The sequence below is a fragment of the Arachis hypogaea genome, chromosome 3 (assembly GCF_003086295.3).
Source record: "Arachis hypogaea cultivar Tifrunner chromosome 3, arahy.Tifrunner.gnm2.J5K5, whole genome shotgun sequence".
In the NCBI taxonomy this organism is placed as follows: domain Eukaryota; kingdom Viridiplantae; phylum Streptophyta; class Magnoliopsida; order Fabales; family Fabaceae; genus Arachis; species Arachis hypogaea.
The window spans coordinates 31378402-31386640 of NC_092038.1; positions in this window are offsets into that span (position 1 = coordinate 31378402).

Consider the following 8239-nt stretch of genomic DNA (forward strand, 5'->3'; position numbering starts at 1 on the left):
AAAAGTAATAGCATTATTGTATTTATTATGGCTTCCAAGATATTCCACTTATAACCTCCCCAATTCCCATCTCCATTTCCAACATAGCACAAACGTCCATAGCAAAAGTAGTAATATAAAAAAGGGATACACAAAAGTCCAATTCATTTTTTTTTCATAGAAATGCTTTTTGCCTTTTTGAGCATCAAATTTTGGTATTAATAAAATAAACACACCCATATATATATATATATATATATATATATATATATATATATATATATATATATATATATATATATATATATATAATTTTTTTTTAAAACTTCAAACAACAAATATCTTTGCTTGTGTGTGAAGTTAAAACTTGAAAGTTGAGAGTTGAAAGCACTTTATTGCTACACAAAAAAGAGTGGACTCATATCTCATCTTTGACAATTAACACAGTCATAGGTTTAAAGTCTTCCCTACTTAAAAGGGTCTTTTGTTCACACATTCTTATTTCTTTCTTTGATCTTTGATCTTACTTTCCATCATCATCATCTTCGTGTTGTAGCCATCATCAATATCATTCATCAAATTGCAACAACAACATCAAATACATCATATTTCCTTAGTAAGCTGTTTCAAAATCAAAATAAAGCTGTTTCAACCCACCAAACTTAGTAACAAACTCAGGAAACTACCCAAACAATCTGTTATCACCCAAAAACAAAAGAACTTCTTCTTTGTCTATTCTCATGATACATCCAAAATTAGCCAGAGATAAAACATATCAAATCATTCAAAAAGAAAAGAAAGGCTGGGATAGGGGTAAGAACTATACCAATGCTATGCGGGGAGAATTTGGTAGAGGTGGCTCGTCTAGTGCGCGACTTGGAGGCCGGAGGGAGCTGATAAACCACTATTTTATGGTTTATATTGTGTTTAATTGAGTGGTTTTTATCAAATTCTTGCCCACTTATTCATATGATTTGCATGATTTTACAATTCCTTCCTAGTTTAGCTCTATGGTTGAAAACTTGCTTCCTAGAGATCTTTTATTTACGTATTTTAATTCTCCTTTATACCATTCGATGCCATGATCCGTGTGTTAAGTGTTTCAGGCTTCATAGGGCAAGAATGGCTTAGAGAATGGAGAGGAAACTTGCAAAAATGGAAGGAACACAAGAAACTAAGGAGATGACCAGCAAACACCGACGCGGACGCATGGCTCACGCGACCGCGTGAAATGGAGAAAATCGCAGTGATGCGTTCGCGTGCCTGACGTGAACGCGTGTATTGGAGTCTGCACAGATGACACGAATGCGTGGATGACGCGTACGCGTGACAAGGAAAACGCTGAATGACGCGTACGCATGACCGACGCGTACGCGTGACATGCGCGATCTGCAGAAAATTCAAAAAATGCTGGGGACGATTTTGGGCCTCGTTTTAACCCAATTTTCAGCCCAGAAACACAGAATAAAGCCAGAAAACATGCAGAGATTCAAGGGATACTTAGTAGAAGCTCATAATTCATAATTTTAGGTTTTTAGATGTAGTTTTTAGAGAGAGAGAGGTTCTCTCCTCTCTCTTAAGATTAGGATTTAGGATTTCTATTATGTTTAGGTTACTTCTTTTCAAATTACAAGTTCAATGTTCCTTTAATTTATTTTCTACTTTTATTTGTTCTATTACTTTAATTGTTATTTTCAATTTGGCTTATGAACCATTCATGTTAGGATTTTCTTAATTAATATAATTTGAGGTATTTCAGATATATGATTTTTAATTAGCTTTTTACACTCTTAGCTTTGGTTGAGTAATTAGAGACTCTTAAGTTATCAAACTCAGCTGATGATTAAAAATTGGAATTCTTTATTGATTGATTTAAATTACCCTAACTCTAGTCTTTTCTTAGGAATTGACTAGGATTTGAGGATTCATATTGATTTATCCACTTGACTTACCTTCATAGTTAGAAGTTGACTAAGTAGGAGCAACGAGCAATTCTCATCACAATTGATAAGGATAACTAGGATAGGACTTCTAATTTTCATACCTTGCCAAGAGTTTTCTTAATTATTAATTTATTTTTCTTGTCATTTAAATTACTTGTTCCTTATTTCAAAAACCAAAATAAAATATATCTTTTTCCACAACCAATAATAAACACACCTCCCTGCAATTCCTTGAGAAGACGACCCGAGGTTTAAATACTTCGGTTATAAATTTTATTGGGTTTTGTTACTTGTAACAACCAAAACTTTTGCATGAAAGGATTCTCTGTTGGTTTGGAAACTATACTTACAACGCGATTATATTTGTGAATTTCTTTACCGATAGAAAGTCTGATCGTCAAAATGGCGCCGTTGCTGGGGAATTGCAAACGTGTGCCTTATTATTGGGTATTTTAAATATTTGTTTTTGCTTATTTATTTGTTTGTGTTTTTAATTTTTACTTGCTACTATGAATTCTCACCCCTTCCGCTATGAGTTTAGTTCAAATTATGTTGCAAGAAGAGGAGATTACAATGAGAACATGCATCAAAGATGGGAGGAACCACAAGGATTTAATCAACCCTCATGGCAACAACCACCTCCAATGGACTATCAACAACCGTTCTGTGATGCATATCAAGGCAATGGCTATGGTGAGCGCTCTTTTGATTATCAACAACCACCACCATATGCCTATGAACCCCCTCCTCAACATGGCTTTGAACCACCATACTCACAAGCCCCTTTCCACCATTCACCTCCATTTGAACCTAATCCATATCCACCATACCAACCACCTTATGAGCCAAATGAACCATACAAAGAACCACCCCAATTCCAACCCAATTATTCCCAAGAACTACCACCTCAATATACACCATCTCCTTATCATTATCAAGATGAACCACCTTCCTACCATGAACCATTTCTCCCAACAAATGAACCCTCCTATCCACCCCAAACCTCCATGGAGAAAGCACTTACCGATCTAAACTCTGCTATACAAGCTATCGTCGCCCAAATTGGACCACCGAATACCTTCAACAATCAACCCTCAAGCTCTAGTGCACTTCCTTTTCAACCAGAGAATGATCTCTCCATCCCATCACCACCATCCATGGAAGAGCATCCACATCCATCAATCCAAGAGCAACATGATCCCAATGATGCTATTGACATGGAACAAGAGAGAAGGGATCATTTTCGTGAATCCATACTTCATAAGGAGCTAGAGGAGGCACTAAAGGTGAAGGTAGAAGAGACCTTTGCAGATGAAGGAGTAGTTGAAGGGAGTTATCATAGAAAAGAAATCATCAGGGAGGAGTACGATTTTATTCTTAAACAACTGGACAAAGCAGCAATTATTGAAAAAGAAAAAATGGTTGCAGACGTAGGAGATGCTGAACCTCCATGGGAAAGTTAAGTTATAAAGCCTCCTTCAAAGACGATTGAAATTGATGCTGAGGAGGGTGTACAACCTCCAAGGCATATCCTGGTTGAAGACTTGGAAGAGGTTAATCAAGCGATAGAGATTCAAAGAGAAGAAGCACAACCTCCCATGCCCTTGGTGAACAATGAAGAAGAGATTGAAGTGGAAGAAAGCTCCTAAGAGGAAAAGGTTGAAATTGAAGAAGCTTACAAGGAGGTGAATAAATTCACAGAAGAGCACAAGGGAGTGGAGCTTGCAAGATCATTAGAAACACCTCTCCCAAAGCCATTACCGTCCAACACAACGTTCAAGTGGGTAAAATTCTTATCCTTGCCCTTTACTTTCCCACTTGAATATGGGCTACTGGAGACAGATGATCAACTTAGAGCTCTTTGTGGCATTAAGAGTAAGAGAAAGATGGTTAGTGGCGGGCAACACAATCCTAGGTTCATTATGGTTGGTAGCTCAAATTCTACATGCAAAGGTTGGTACAAATCTCAATCGAATGGGTCTAGGAAGCTGTTTGGATGCCTTAGTGAGAATTCGGATTGCATACCACCCGGATGGAATCATCATGTTTCACTTGAAGACGGGTGCAGCAATAAGATTTGGGATCCTGGAATCTGTTCTGACATTCAATACCCTGGAAGCCTAAGAACCTGTTCGAAACTGCTCAAGGGCTTTACATGCCTTGTTTGGGACCCCGGAGGCTGTTGGAATTCCAAACACTGGTGGAGATTTTTGGATGAATACAAGCACAAGCCACCAAAACAGGAAGCTCATCAAATGTCCAACTTAAGGACTTTAACCAAAAGTGCTAGGTGGGAGACAACCCACCATGGTATAATCGTTCCATTTTCACTTTTATTTTATTTTGTTTGTTTTTTAGTTCTCTTTTATTTTATTTTATTTTATTGAACTTGGAATTATTCATAACATCTGCATCAGCATCTGCATACTGCATTATGCATTTTGCAAAAAAAAGGGGGTGAACGACGTGCAAGCGTCTACGACACGCACACGCCGTTTGTGTAGCGAAACTGAACAGAGAGTTATGCGAGAGACGCGCGGGAGTGGTGTGTGGCGCACAAGCCACACCATGCATACGTGTACCTCACGCGTACGTGCCCCCTGCAAAAAGTTCAACCCACACGTAAGCGTTACCGACGCGTACGCGTGGGTGTGTAAATCGGCATTATTGGGGTTTCGCACAGAGAGTTGTGCGGGAGTGTGGATGGCTTCATGCGTTTTGCACGATCCCTAATCGCGTGTGCGCGTGATGGACGCTCTCACGTCCCTCCCCTATATGCTCACCCACGCGTCCGCGTGCGTGACGCGTTCGCGCCGTTAGCATCGTGCACCTTGCACGCAGTGCGCCACCTAATCAGTTTTCTTTTCTTCTCTTTTCAAATCCTATTTCTTTCTTCTTCTCCTCCCTCTTCTCTTCTTCATTCTTCTTCTACATTTTGCAATTTTCTCTCCTCCCTTCTCATCCCTATTCTCTTTCACTTTCTTCTACTTAATTTATTTGCATACTTTCATTCATCTTATAATTACTGCATTTAATTATTTTTCTTTCTTCTTAATTTTCTTTTTAGCATAATTATTTATGGTCTCTTTTTCTTTCTTTTTCATGTATTTTTATGTTGGCGTTGGAACTTTATTTGGGTCTTATACTATTGCTTATGGATTATTATAGAGTTGTTTGACAATTCATATTAATTGTTTTTGGAATGCTTGCATGTTCCAATTTCATTCTCCCCCTATCATATTAAACATGCATACTAAGTGTTTGTGAAAAAGCCCGTATGACATTGTGCATTCTTCATTATTCTATTCTTCTACTCTAATGCCTGTTTTTCACAAAACCCTTTCCACATTTTATTAATTAATTATAATTGTCAATACAAATGTGATTGTTGGTTTTCTACGTGTAATAATACATTTTTAATTTTTGATGCTTGATCTATACTACTCATGCCTTTGCTGGCATGCTAATAAACATCTTGCATCCAATACTTACCATGCCTTGCTATATTTCCATTGATGAACTGATCACATGGAATCGTGACCATGTCTTTCGTTCACTATTTTCCTTACCCGGGCATCGATTATTACTTGCACTGTCCTCTTCCTTGCTCTAACCCTTAGACTTACATGCTACTTCTCTTTTCCTTTTTCGGATGGCCACCACAAAGGGTAAAGAGAAAGCCTCTAACAAGCCACCGGCAAAGAGCGGAACGAAAGGAGCACCGGATGAGGAACCACAACCTCCGCCCACCTGCACATATTTGCATGCACCGAAGACGGTGCAATCTTTAAGTGTGGGAAGGTTGATATCGATCTCCATGAGTTAGTTATTTTCTTCTCAACACCAGTGTTTTATTTTATTTAGTAGATTGTTGCATTTGTATGTTGCATTGCATGTTTTTATTTTATTTTATGTATTTAGCTACTGCTTGGTTAAAGTAATGAGTTTCTTTTTAAGACCCTATTTTTGAAAATTTTCACTAATTTAAATCAAAACTTTTGTGTTAAACTTGTTTGAAGCTTGTATTTGGAACATAGTTTATAGCAAAGAACACACAACCTGTAAGATTTTGAGCTTATTTATATGGTTACATTATTTAACCATAAATATTTTATTCTTGTGTGTTTTCTTCTCTATGATTGCAATCTTTACTTTGTTTCAGTCTATAAGTCCATTATTTAGTGTATTTACATGATTGCATATGATTGAGACCATATTTGATTATTAACTCACTTATCCCAAATAGCCTACCCTTTCAATTACCTTTGTTAGCCACTTTGAGTCTTTTAATCCCCATTTGTTCTATATTTTACCACATCACTAGCCTTAAGCAGAAAAATAAGTAATTACCTGGTTTGAATCTTTGGTTAAGCTTAAGATAGAGATTATGTGTCAACTAAGTGTGGGAAAACTGTGGGAACATGGGTTGATAGGGAATGTGTTGTGCTTCTATTTTATTTAAATATTAGAAATTTGGGTACCTACTCATGTGAGACCAGAAAAATTAAAAGTCCATGTGCATTGATAAGTTATGTTTCAAAAAAAAGTAAGTGAATAAGGGGATAAAATTACCCCAATATTAAGCTTTAATAAAGATCAATGCACATGTGATAAAAGTAAAGAAATATAAAAATTTTGGTACATAAGTATGGGAATTATACAAAAGTGGGAATTATGGGTAGCTAGGTGTGATTTTAGAATTATATAGAGTGTGTGTGGTAAAAGCTTAGGTTAGTCAAAGATTCATATTATAGCTCACTTGGCCATACATGTATCCTTACCTTTACCTCAACCCCATTACAACCCTGAAAAGACCTCATGATGTTTGCATTTGTATGCTAAATATTTGTTGATTGGTTAGATGAAGAACAAGGTTTAGAAAGCATGAATAGGGAAGAGTAGAGTAATTGACCCTAGACACTTAAGAGTTAGAGTGATATACACTACCAGTAAGGGTTCAATGCTTAAAATCTATGTTCCCTGCTTTCATAAGCTATCTTCCTACAAGTTTACTTGCTTTTTATTGTACGATTTGAATTAGTGGAATTTGGTTTGTATTTGTCTTGGAGAACTTGTTTGTTTTTAACCAAGTAGATGGAAACATCTTAGTATGTAGTTGCATTCACATTCATAGGTTTCATTGCATGAGTCTTGCTTTTCCCTACTCATTTGTTTTATCTCCTTAAGCTAAGTATGAGGACATGCTAATGTTTAAGTGTGGGGAGATTGATAAACCATTATTTTATGGCTTATATTGTGTTTAATTGAGTGGTTTTTATCAAATTCTTGCCTACTTATTCATATGATTTGCATGATTTTACAATTCCTTCCTAGTTTAGCTCTATGGTTGAAAACTTGCTTCCTAGAGATCTTTTAATTACGTATTTTAATTCTCCTTTATACCATTCGATGCCGTGATCCGTGTGTTAAGTGTTTCAGGCTTTATAGGGCAGGAATGGTTTAGAGAATGGAGAGGAAGGTTGCAAAAATGGAAGGAACACAAGAAACTAAGGAGATGACCAGCGAACACCGACGCGGACGCATGGCTCACACGACCGCGTGAAATGGAGAAAATCGGAGTGACGCGTTCGCGTGCCTGACGCGAACGCGTGTATTGGAGTCTGTACAGACGACGTAAATACGTGGACAACGCGTACGCGTGGCAAGAAAAACGCTGAATGACGCGTACACATGACTGACGCGTACGCGTGACATGCGCGATCTGCAAAAAATTTAGGAAATGCTGGGGACGATTTTGGGCCACATTTTAACCCAGTTTTTGGCCCAAAAACACAGAATAAAGCCAGGGAACATGTAGAGATTCAACGGATCATTAGTAGAAGCTCATAATTCATAATTTTAGGTTTCTAGATGTAGTTTTTAGAGAGAGAGGTTCCCTCCTCTCTCTTAGGAATAGGATTTAAGATTTCTATTATGTTTAGGTTACTTCTTTTCAAATTACAAGTTCAATGTTCCTTTAATTTATTTCTACTTTTATTTGATCTATTACTTTAATTGTTATTTATCTTTTTAATTTGGCTTATGAACCATTCATGTTAGGATTTTCTTAATTAATATAATTTGAGGTATTTCAGATATATGATTTTTAATTTAGCTTTTTACACTCTTAGCTTTGGTTGAGTAATTAGAGACTCTTGAATTATCAAACTCAGCTGATGATTGAAAATTAGAATTCTTTGCTGATTGATTTGAATTCCCCTAACTCTTGTCTTTTCTTAGGAATTGACTAGGACTTGAGGATTCATATTGATTTATCCACTTGACTTACCTTCAAAGTTAGAGGTTGACTAAGTGGG